Here is a 13422-nt window from a genome sequence, read left to right as displayed (position 1 = left end):
TAAAAATTAACGAAATATAACTATACTGATTGAAAGAGTTAACCCGCTTGTGATTGTTTTGGTATACTGTTCAGTACGATATGTGTGGTGGAGCTACATCCGTTTACTGGTCAGTTTTTACTAACTAATATTTAGGTGATGATATTGCTCGATATTCATTTTTGCTATAAATTGTGTTTTTCTTTTGTTTACAATGTCCGCAAAAACATGTCTAATGTTAAGCGAACATAAAAATGTAAAAATGCAATATATTAGAAATGGCGGGATCAGTATAATGATATAGAACGTTCTAAAGTTATTCTGTTTGAGGTTCTAATGACCTTCTATGACGGAGAAGACTTTGCAAGTAAGACACAGAACGGCATCCACTTGATTGCGTCGCGTAGCGACCCACTCGAAAGTTCGTTACGTTAGGTTTTCTGCCAATTTTCTGAAACAAACCCGAATAATTCTATAAAAATACACAGGTATGCTTTGTTTAAAGAGGTAGCCCTTTAGATAAGAAATGTTTTAAAAATTACTTGTTTCAATTAAGCAATATGTATGATGCGATATTGTCAAAAACTGACAAAAAATTCCTTCCCCCGCCGGACTGTACAGAAGTGTTTGAATATACGGCACAAATCTCAGATAAATGGATACATGTGCTAAGAAACGGAGACATTTGCGCTCCTTTAAATCATACTTACAAGACCGGATATTTACACAAACGTCCATATTTCTCCATCTATTCTGCGTAAAATTCACCGCTCAAACAACGTTGGAACCTCTTTACCTGATAAAGCTCTGTGCGCGAAGGTAACTGTTGCTGTATCACCAAAAAGTCATCTTGAGTAGTCCCGTTCATGTGAGTGTTTCTTTTATTAGTTCAGCAAAGAACAGAACAGAACAGAACGGAACAGTAGGACTAATATTGCAAGTTGCAATTCAATGCAACAAGTGAACAATTATTGTTTTTAGTTAAAAACTGGTAAAGGTCACATACTAGACGATCAAGGCAATTGTTGATTTAGCCGCGGGCTACTTTTCGCCATAATCAATATGATTGGCCGACAGTGACTGTATACATGTATTATGGATATTGTGTAGTCAACATGTTTTACCTGATGCGAAGTCTAGGAGGCCCGTCTATACGAAAGCGATTAAAAACGTAATTTGGCACTCTCAAATGAGTAAAACGAACTACGTGTTTTTAAAACTGCTATATACATCCTTTTTTGTCTTTATTGATTGTGATCACATACTGAATTGATTATAGAATTGAATAATTTGAAACTAGTCCGTATCAATATAAATATGCTCATGAAATTGCCAAATACGGCAATCGATATTCTAAACATTGTCATTAAGTGTTTTTTTGTTGTTTTTTTGTTGTTAGTTGTTGAAAGGTAGGTAGTTACAAAATAAAGTTTGAAAATAAACGATTTCAGACATACATTAATTTGTGCCGCACCATGAGAAAACCAACATAGTGCGTTTGCAACCAGCATGGATCCAGACCAGCCTGCGTATCCGTGCAGTCTGGTCAGAATCCATGTTGGTCGCTTTCAAAGCCTATTGCAATTAGAGAAACCGTTAGCGAACGGTCGCATAGCCACTTTGTTGGTTTTCTCATGGTGCGGCTCAATTTTGTTTTTCTCTGAGTTTTGAAAAGGGAGGAGCAGTGAATTAGTGTCATAAAAGCAGAGGATATGACAGAAAGGCTCAGCCATTTAAGCATTCCAGAAGAGTCTCTCTCTCTCTCTCTCTCTCTCTCTCTCTCTCTCTCTCTCCTTCTTCTTCTTTGTTATTGTAAAATCAAAGTTATCATCACGATGAGTGTGTTAGAGAAGTTAACAGTTAACATTTTCAGAGAAACTTTGGACACTGAAGTCAAACGTTTTAAAGGGAGATAATTAGAATAAACATCGTATTACAGTATCATAAGGAAATTCTAGGAAAATATAAGAAAAAATGCATTATTATCATGTTTCATCTCAAAACGTTGATCCACAACAAGGATCTTAGTTTTCAATGCACCGGCTTTCACACCGCACAATAACCCATTGCTTTCATATACTACATACTTCAACACCGTTATTTACTGTTGTCAAACCTATGACAAAATTCACGACGTCTCTTTACAAGACAATTGTCACTCTACGGGCCTCACAGGTAAACAACACACGTGACCTTCAGTATTTTACCGCGGCGTGCTTTATTTTGCAGTAATGGCGTTCGTACGTGTTTGCTGTGTGTTGGTGTTTGTGTTCTTTGTCTACGGTCACCAGGTACAGGCAGAGACGTTTACCACGGGCGGGGGTATGTAATACCTTTTTTGCTTACTTACTGGTTTGTTTTTTCTTCTTTAACTTTTGGGGTGTGGGACCTGGCTTTTCAGAATGAAATAACCAGGTCTAGGATTTTGTCGGTTTTACAGATAATCTGTAAGGCCAGAGTTTTTTTTTATTTTTTCATTTGTTACTCGGATTCTGGGCAGAAGGAGGGAAGAAAATTAGGCATTAAAACAAGAGACTGTGAATGATCAAAAGCTTTATCGGATGACTCCTTTGTTTGACAGCACTTTGTTGCTCCTAAACAGGCTGGTAACATTGCTCGATCAGGCTTTTGACATAAAAACTAATATTTCATGAAAAATAATGAACATATTTCTTTCAAACTTGGTCCATTTATTAAGCATAACATATGATGCATATTAAGTTAGAAATAACTTTGTTGTTTTCAGTTTTCTTAGAATTACTTCCCTTTTTCAGACTTTTAGGATGCATAATTTTTGAAGTCCAAAAAAATTAGGTTTTAATGCAATGTTAAAACAGAAAAGGGTTCAATGGCTTTCTATTGCTCCAAACTTGTGTGCCAATACCTTTAAATATTCTATATATTTAGGGTTTAAATACTTTGTTTCTAGTGCAGATGTATTATACAGTTATAACAATTTTTTACAACTAACATTTTTCTATAATGTTGTACAGTAAGTGAATGCACAGTAAAGTACTAGCGCAAGAATTTAGAGCATTAGAAAGCCAATTTGAACCTTTTTTTGTTTTAAACTTAGCATTAGAACATAATTATTTATTTGGACTTCAAAAATTATGCATCATAAAAAGTCTGAAAAGGGGAAATAATTCTACCAAAACTGAAGGCAACCAAGTTATTGTTATTTTTTATTTGTATCATGTGTAATGCTTAATAAATGGACCAAGTTTGAAAGAAATATCTTCATTCTTTTTTCAAGAAATATTAGTTTTTATGTAGAAAGCCCGATCGGGCAATGTTACCAGCCTGCTAAACAGGTCCCAGAAAAGTCACAAATTAGCTATATAGCTAAATCAAGCTATAGCTAGAAATAGATACAAAACCAATACAAAACCAATACCAGTATTAACGCATACCTCCAAAAGGTTTGTAAGATGAAAGACAATAACACCAAACCAAGATCTTTGTAGTCACATTTTCAATAACTGTGGCAGTATTTTGCGATAAATCATCATGACAAACTTATAAATGACTAATCGCAGAACTTCGCAACATGTATTGAAACTGAAACTGCATAGCTCTCCATTCTTTGTGATTGTCTTTTGTATAATAAACCATTTGATATTCACCTATTTTGAACAATTGTAAATGTAGATTTTGCTATATAGCTAATTTGTGACTTTTCTGGGACCTGCTAAATGGGTCACCTCAATAATATACCTCTTCCAGACAGGTCTAAAAAAAGGTGGATTCACCAAAAAAGTGAGGGGTATGGGGACCGCTAAGGTCCCAATCGGATCTGGGGGCAGAGCTCCTCCCCCCGGCTAAAAAATATTTTTAAACTTTTATTGCTGATATTACTGACTGAAATCTATAATGAATGGTAATTGAAGAAACCTTATAAATATATGTTTACAAATTGTAAGTCATATATAGTCTATCTATAACGTATTTATTATAAGTGTTAAATATTTAGAGACAAGTCCTCGCACACATTTTACATTTCGGTAAAGATTTTCACCGGTTTTTACTGAATCATTATCAGGCCTGGGGTCAATTACTTTAAAATGTAATTAATTAAATTACAATTACATTGAGAAATATCCAATTGAATTACAATGATTCATTATTAACTAAAACAGGCCTTTTTTTCATCAATTTGGGAATGCCACCGACACCGGTGGAATTGGGAAAACGCTCACGGAATTTGTCTTAATTGGGACAATTTGCAAATTACCAAAATCTACGTAAATGTATTTTTGTGTGAAATATTAATGAATTGCACAAAACCCAGACCCCTAGCTCAGAGGTCAAGGTCACAATTGGAGGTCAAAGGTCCAGTCCATAACTCTCACACCCATGAAAGGATTTTAATATTACTTGGCACAAATGTTCCCCATGATGAGACGACATGTCGTGCACAAAACCCGGACCCCTAGCTCAAAGGTCAGGGTCACAATTGGAGGTCAAAGGTCAACAGGGTTTTTTTCCTGTCCGATCCATAACTCTCCCATCCATGAAGAGATTTTAATATTACTTGGCACAAATTGTTCCCCATGATGAGACGACGTGTCAAACGCAAAACCTAGACCCCTAGCTTAAAGGTCAAGGTCACAATTGGAGGTCAAAGGTCAACAGGGCTTTTTTCCTGTCCGGTCCATAACTCTGCCATCCATTAAGGGATTTTAATATTACTTGGCACAAATGTACCTCATAATAAGACGATGTGTCATGCACAACTTTCAGGATCCTAGCTTAAAGGTCAAGGTCACACTTAGCAGTCAAATGTTAACATAGAATGAACAGGGTCTGTTTCGTGTCCAGTCCATAACTCTAACATTCATTAAGGGATTTTAATATTACTTGGCACAAAGGTCCCCCTTGATGAGACAACGTGTCCCGGACCCTTAGCTCAAAGGTCAAGGTCACAATTGGAGGTCAAAGGTCAATAGGGTTTTTTTCCTGTTCGATCCAGAACTCTGTCATCCATCAAGGGATTACAATATTACTTGGCATAAATGTTCCCCATGATGAGATGACGTGTTATGCGCAACACCCATTACCCTAGCTTAAAGGTCAAGGTCACACTTTAAGATCAAAGGTCAGAAGGATTTTTTTCCTGTCCAGTCTATAACTTTGTCATGCAAAACAGGATTTAGATATCAGTTGGCACAAGTAATCCCCTGGATGAGACAACATGTTATGCGCAAAACCCAAGCCCAGGGTCTAATGTCAAGGTCACACTTAGAGACCAAAGGTCAGACACAAGAATAACTTTGTCTGGAGCATTTCTTCTTCATGCATGGAGGGATTTTGATGTAACTTGGCACAAAATTGACCCCGCCCTAGGGGTCACTTGATTTTACATAAGAAAATCTTCAAAAATTTTCTAAAAATAAACCAGAAGGCCTAGAGCTTAGATATTTGACGTGTAGCATTACCTAGTGGACCTCTACAAAATTTGTTCAAATCATGACCCCCGAGGTCAAAATTGTCCCCGCCCCAGGGGTCACTTGATTTTACATAGGAAAATCTTCAAAAATTTTCTAAAAATAAACCAAAAGGCCTAGATCTTAGATATTTGACATGTAGCATTGCCTAGTAGATTTCTACAAAATTTATTCAAATCATGACCCCCGGAGTCAAATTGACCCGGCTCCATGGGGTTACTTGATTGTACATAGAAAAATCTTCAGAATTTTCTAAAAATAAACCAGAAGGCCTAGAGCTAAGATATTTGACATGTAGCATTGCCTAGTGGACCTCTACAAAAAATTTTCAAATCATGACCCCGCCCCAGGGGTCACTTGATTTTACATGGAAAAATCTTTAAAAATTTTCTAAAAATAAACCAGAAGGCCTAGATCTTAGATATTTGACATGTAGCTTTGCGTAGTAGACTTCTACAAAATTTGTTCAAATCATGACCCCCAGGGCCAAATTGACCCCGCCCGATGGGGTTACTTGATTGTACATAGAAAAATCTTCAAAATTTTCTAAAAATAAACCAGAAGGCCTTGAGCTTAGATATTTGACATGTAGCATTGCCTAGTGAACCTCTACAAAAGTTGTTCAAATCTTGACTCCCCAGGGTCAAATTAACCTAGCCCCAGGGGTTACTTGATTGTACATAGGGAAATCTTCATAAATTTTCTAAAAATAAACCAGAAGGTCTAGATCTTAGATATTTGATATGTAACATTTCCTAGTAGACTTCTACAAACTTTGTTCAAATCATGACCCCCGGGGTAAAATTGGCCCCGCCCCAGGGGTTACTTGATTGTACATTGGAAAATCTTCCAAAAAATTTCTAAAAATCATCAGTTTGACATTTGAAACATGTAGCTCATATTATTCTGGTGAGCGATCCAGGGTCATCATGACCATCTTGTTTAAACTAAAGCTGTTGTTTTCTGTTGTTTGTTATATTGAATCATCTTTAAATGTAATGCTGTTGTTTTTTATTTTTTTTTTTTCAAACAAATGCTGTTGTTTTCTATTGTTTTGAAATTGTATCACTATTAAAACTAATATTGTTGTTTTCTGTTATTCTTTTAACTAATGCTGTTGTTTTCTGTTGCTTTTCAGATTTGTCATCTTTAAAATTATTGCTGTTGTTTTCTATTGTTTTCCACATTGTAATATCTTTAAATCCAATCCTTTTGTTTTCATTTGCTTTTCTAAACAAATGCTGCTGTTGTCCGTTGTTTTTATGCCCCCCTTTGAAAAAGGAGGGGTATATTGTTTTGCAGATGTCGGTCTGTCGGTCGGTCGGTCGGTCGTAATGTAGACCTATCCGTTTCCGGATGATAACTCAAGAACGCTTGGGCCTAGGATCACGAAAGTTGATAGGGAGGTTGGTCATGACCAGCAGGTGACCCCTATTGATTTTGAGGTCAGTATGTCAAAGGTCAAGGTCACAGTGACCAGGAACAGTAAAATGGTTTCCAGGCAATAACTCAAGAACACTTGGGCCTAGTGTCAGGAAAATTGATAGTTAGGTTGGCCATGACCAGCAGATGACCCCTATTGATTTTGAGGTCAGTATGTTAAAGGTCAAGGTCACAGTGACCCTGAACAGTAAAACAGTTTCCAGATGATAACTCAAGAACGCTTAGGCCTAGGATCACGAAAGTTGATAGGGAGGTTGGTCATGACCAGCAGGTGACCCCTATTGATTTTGAGGTCATTAGGTCAAAGGTCAAGGTCACATTGGCCAGGAACAGTTAAATGGTTTCTGATCTTTTTGTCCAAAACCATAGGGCCTAGGGCTTTGATATTTGGTATGTAGCAAAATCTAGTGGTCCTCTACCAAGATTGTTCAGATTATTTCCCTGGCGTCAAATATGGCCCCACCCCTAGGGTCACATGGTTTATATAGCCTTATATAGGAAAAAACTTTGAAAAACCTCTTGTCCAAAACCACAGGGCCTAGGGCTTTGATATTTTGTATATGACATCATCTAGTGATCCTCTACTAAGATTATTCAAATTATTCCCCAAGGGTCAAATATGGCTCCGCCCTGTGGGTCACATGGTTTACATATACTTATTTACAGTGTGCATATAATTTCTGTTCCTTGTGCAATTACTAAATGCATCAAGGGGGGCATTTCGTGTTCGACGAGCTCTTGTTCAGATTGTTTCATCTTTAAAACTAATGCTGTTGTTTTCTGTTGTTCTTCATATTGTATCATTTTTGAAACTAATGCTCTTCTCTTTTGTTCTTTTTTAAACAAATGCTGTTTTTTTCTGTTCTTTTCTTTTAAATTAAAGCTGTTGTTTTCCATATTATATCATACTTATTGCTGTTGGTTTCTCTTGTTTTTCAGGTTGTGTTATCTTTAAAACTAATGCTGTTGTTTTTCTGTTCTTTTTATGCCCCCGAAGGGAGGCATATTAGTTTTCAACTGTCAATCTGTTCGTTCGTTCGTTCGTTCGTCCGTTAGTCACAACGTTAACTTTTTTGCATGAAGGCACTTTACTCGTGAACCACTGCACCCAGGACCTTCAAACTTCACGTGCTGATAGTACTTATTGAGTACACCACCGCTACTGACTTTGGGGTCTCTAGGTCAAAGGTCAAGGTCACAGGGGCCAACGTTAACTTTTTGCATGAAGGCACTTTACTCGCGAACCAATGCACCCAGGACCTTCTAACTTCACATGCTGATAGTACTTATTGAATACACTACCCTTACTGACTTTGGGGTCACCAGGTCAAAGGTCAAGGTCACAGGGGCCAATGTTAACTTTTTGCATGAAGGCACTTTACTCGGAACCACTGCACCCAGGACCTTCAAACTTCACGTGCTGATAGTACTTATTGAGTACACCACTCCTACTGACTTTGGGGTCAACAGGTCAAAGGTCAAGATCACAGGGGCCAATGTTAATTTTTTGCTTGAAGGCACTTTTCTTGCGAACCACTTCACCCAGGACCTTCAAACTTTACATGCTGATAGTACTTTATGAGTACACCAATCCTACTGGCTGTGGGGTCACCAGGTTGAAAGTCAAGGTCACAGGGGCCAACGTTAACTTTTTGCATGAAGGCACTTTACATGCAAACCACTTCATTCAGGACCTTCAAACTTCACATGCTGATAGTAATTATTGAGTACACCACCCCTACTGACTTTGGGGTCACCAGGTCAGAGGTCAAGGTGCTGCGGGGGCATTTGTCACCGTTAATGACAGCTCTTGTTTAAACTAAATCTGTTGTTTTCTGTTGTTTGCCGTACTGTATCACCTTTAAATCTAATGCTGTTTTTTTTTCCAGATCTTACTAAACAAATGCTTTCGTTGTCTGTTGTCTTTCAGATTGTTTCATCTTTAAAACTAATGCTGTTGTTTTATGTTCTGTTTTAAACAAATGCTGTTGTTTTCTGTTGCTTTTCAGATTTATAATTTTAAAAACTATTGCTGGTGTTTTCTTTTCTTTTTTAAACTAAAGCTGTTGTTTACTGTTGTTTTCCATATTGTATCATCTTTAAATCTAATGCTGTTGTTTTCATTTCTTTTTTAAACAAATGCTGTTGCTTTCTGTTGTTTTTCAGATTGTATCATCTTTAAAACTAATGCTTTTGTTTTCTGTCGTTTGTCAGATAGTATCATCTTTAAAACTAATGCTGTTGTTTTCTGTTCTTTTTTTAAAACAAATGCTGTTGTTTTTCAGATTATATCATCTTCAAAACTAATACTATTGCTTTCTGTTCTTTTTTAAACAAATGCTGTTGTTTTCTGTTGCTTTTCAGATTTATAATTTTAAAAACTATTGCTGTTGTTTTCTTTTCCTTTTTAAACTTAAGCTGTTGTTTTCCATATTGTATCATCTTTAAATCTAATGCTGTTGTTTTCATTTCTTTTTTAAACAAATGCTGTTGCTTTCTGTTGTTTTTCAGATTGTATCATCTTTAAAACTAATGGTTTTATTTTCTGTTGTTTCTCAGATAGTATCATCTTTAAAACTAATGCTGTTGTTTTCTCTTTTTTTTTTTAAACAAATGCTGTTGTTTTTCAGATTATATCATCTTTAAAACTAATATTATTGTTTTCTATTCTTTTTCAAAACAGTGCTGCTGTTGTCTGTTGTTTTTCAGATTGTTTCATTTTTAAAACTAATACTGTTGTTTTGTATTATTTTTTTTAAACAAATGCTGTTGTTTTTTTATTGTCTTTCAGATTTTATCATCTTTAAAACTAATACTGTTCTCTTTTATTCTTTTTTTTCTTAGTTGTTTTTCATATTGTATCATCTTTAAAATTAATGCTTTTGTTTTCTGTGTTTTCTCAAATTGTATCATCGTTAAAATTAATATTGTTGTTTTCTGTTCTTTTTCTTAAACAGATGTTGTTGTCTTTCAGATTGTATTTTATTTAAAACTGATGTTGTTTTCTGTTCTTTTTTAAACTAAAGCTGTTGTTTTCTGTTGTTTGTTATATTGAATCATCTTTAAATATAATGCTGTTGTTTTTTATTCTTTTTTTCAAAGAAATGCTGTTGTTTTCTATTGTTTTGAAATTGTATCATCTTTAAAACTTATATTGTTGTTTTCTTTTATTTTTTAACAAATGCTGTTGTTTCCTGTTGTTTTTCAGATTATCATCTTTAAAACTATTGCTGTTGTTTTCTGTTCTTTTTTAAACAAATGCTGTTGTTGTCTGTTGTTTTTCAAATTGTGTCAACTTTATAACTAACGCTGTTGTTTTCTGTTATTTTTTAAACTAAATCTGTTGTTTTCCATATTGTATCATCTTTAAAATGGTTGCTGTTGTTTTCTGTTGTTTTTTCGGATTGTATCATGGTGACCACAGACTCTGGAAAACAGGGAAAAGGGCTAAAAGTATCCCAGTATGGAAAATTCAGGGAATTTGAAAATTTTGAAAGAAATCAGGGAATTATCAGGGAATTTTTCAAAAATTGATTTTTTTTTAAAACACTATAATTATGTCTTCGCTACTGGTGGTTGTAATTAGTTGTAATAGTGTATTGATATATCATAACATGCTCTTTATGTGTTGTATATGTTGCAGCTTAGCTTTTTAGGGTATTAGTTATCATTTGGCAGAATGCATGCTACTTTTTTGTTTCATAACTGAAACATTGTACTGTAGAAAGTAATATGGTAGTAGATAACACTTAGTTTCATATTAATGGCGACTTCATTAATTGTAAACTGTTAAACTTAGATTTCTCTTTTGAAAACTAAAGCTGTGTTTTCTCTGTTTTCCTTTTGTATCATCTTTAAATCTGAATGCTGTTGTTTCATTTCCTTTTTTAAACAAATGCTGTTTGCTTTCTGGTGTTTTTTCAGATTGTATTCTTTTTAAAACTAATTCTTCTATTTTCTGTTGTTTATCAGGACGTTATCATCTTTGAACTAATGTATTGTTTCTGTTCTTTTTTTTTTTAAACAATATGGCTGTTGTTTTTGCGATTATATCGTCTTTAAAACTAATACTATTGCTTTCTGTTCTTTTTTAAACGAATACTGTTGTTGTCTGTTGTTTTTAAAAGACTGTATAATTATGTCTTGGCTGTGGTGGTTTCTTTCTTTATAATAGTTTACATTTATTTATAAAAATACAGATAGTATACTTAGTAAAATGCACTCACTGTTTGATAATTTAAAACCGTTATTCATCAACTATAATAAGAGATAGGTTTGTTGTTTCTTTAATGGAGAGAAACCTAAATGGAGTGAGCAACATTGGCCCCAGAGCTCAAAGACTTATATATTGTACTTTGTTTCAGGTGTTCTGGTCCAGTTCTCAGTTTCATAACTGTTAAACTTAGATTTCTTTTTAAAGTAAAGCTGTTGTTTTCTCTTGTTTTCCTTATTGTATCATCTTTAAATCTAATGCTGTTGTTTAATTTCTTTTTTAAACAAAATGCTGTGTTTTCTGTTGTTTTTTGATTGTAATGCATCTTTAAAATTAATGCTGTGATTTCTGTACCTTTTTAAATAAATCGCTGTTGTTGTCTGTTATTTTTTTCAGATTGTTTCATCTTTAGAAACTAAAGCTGTTCTTTTCTGTTGTTTTTCAGGTTGATTCATTTTTAAAGCTAATGCAATTCTTTTCTGTTCTTTTTTTAAATAAATGCTGTTGTTGAAATTGTTCCATCTTTAAAACAAATGCGTTGTTCTTCAACTTTCTTTATCTTTAACTAATGCTGTTGTTTTTTTTTTGTTTTTTTTTTTTAACTCGATGTGGTTTTCTGTTGTTCTTAAAATTATTCATCTTTAAAATTAAGATGGTTGTTTTCTTTTCTTTTTTGAAAACATAATGCTGTTGTTGTCTGTTGTTTTTCAGACTGTATCATTTTTAAGACTAATGCCATTGTTTTCTTTTCTTTTTTAAACAACAGCTTGTTTACTGTTCTTTTCCATATTGTATCATCTTTAAATCTAATACTGTTGTTTTCATTTCTTTTTTAAACAATTGCTGTTGCTTTCTGTTGTTTTTCAGATTGTTCATCACAAACTAATTCTTTTTATTTTTTGTAGTTTCTCAGGACAGTATCTTCTTTAAAAACTAATGCTGTTTGTTTTCTGTTCTTTTTTTTAAACAAATGCTGTTGTTTTTCAGATTATGTCATCTTTAAAACTAATACTATTGCTTTCAGTTCTTTTTTAAACAAATGCTGTTGTTGTCTGTTGTTTTTAAAAGACTGTATAATTATGTCTTGGCTACTGGTGGTTTCTCTTCTTTTTAATAGTTACATTTATTTTATATAATACAGAATAGTATACTTAGTAAATGCACTCACTGTTTGATTATTTTAAAACTGTTATTCATCAACTATAAGAGATATGTTTTTGTTTCTAAAATGAGAGAAAACTAAAATGGAGAATTGAGCAACATTGCCCAGAGCTCAAATACTAATACATTGTACTTTTGAATTTTAGGTTGTCCGAGTCCAGTTTCTTCAAGTTCATAGTTTGTAATAGTGTATTGATTATATCATAACATGCTCTTTGCATGTGCTTAGCTTTGTTGAGTTATGTATGTATATGTTGTTGCTTAGCTTTTTAGGATATTTAGTTACATTTGCAGATGCATGCTACTTTTTTGTTTCATATACTTAAAACATTGTACTGTGAACAGTAATATGGTTGTAAGTTAAACACTTAGTTTCATATTAATGGGACTTCATTAATTATAACTGTTAATCTTAGATTTCTTTTTAAATTAAAGCTGTTGTTTTCTCTTGTTTTCCTTATTGTATCATCTTTAAATCTAATGCTGTTGTTTTAATTTGTTTTTTAAACAAATGCTGATGTTTTCTATTGTTTTTCTGATTGTATCATCTTTAAAATTAATGCTGTTGATTTCTGTACCTTTTGAAACAAATGCTGTTGTTGTCTGTTATTTTTTCAGATTGTTTCATCTTTAGAACTAAAGCTGTTCTTTTCTGTTGTTTTTCAGGTTGTATCATTTTTAAAGCTAATGCAATTCTTTTCTGTTCTTTTTTTAAATAAATGCTGTTGTTGTTGAAATTGTTCCATCTTTAAAACAAATGCTGTTGTTCTTCGAATTCTATCATCTTTAACTAATGCTGCTGTTTTTTGTTAAACAAATGATGTGGTTTTCCGTTGTTTCTTAAATTATATCATCTTTAAAACTAATACTATTGCTTTCTGTTCTTTTTTAAACAAATGCTGTTGTTGTCTGTTGTTTTTAAAAGACTGTATAATTATGTCTTGGCTACTGGTGGTTTCCTCTTCTTTATAATTGTTACATTTATTTTATATAATACGGAATAATTGATAGTAAATGCATCACTGCTTATTTGATAATTTTAAAACTGTTATTTATTCAACTATAAGAGAATATGCTGTTGTTGTTATTATGTCTTGGGCTACTGGTGGTGTTTACTTCTTTTTAATGGTTACATTATTTTATATATACAGAATAGTATACTTTGTAAATGCACTCACT

This window comes from Mercenaria mercenaria, chromosome 15 (assembly GCF_021730395.1).
Source record: "Mercenaria mercenaria strain notata chromosome 15, MADL_Memer_1, whole genome shotgun sequence".
NCBI lineage: Eukaryota > Metazoa > Mollusca > Bivalvia > Venerida > Veneridae > Mercenaria > Mercenaria mercenaria.
Note: the sequence above shows the minus strand (reverse complement) of the source record.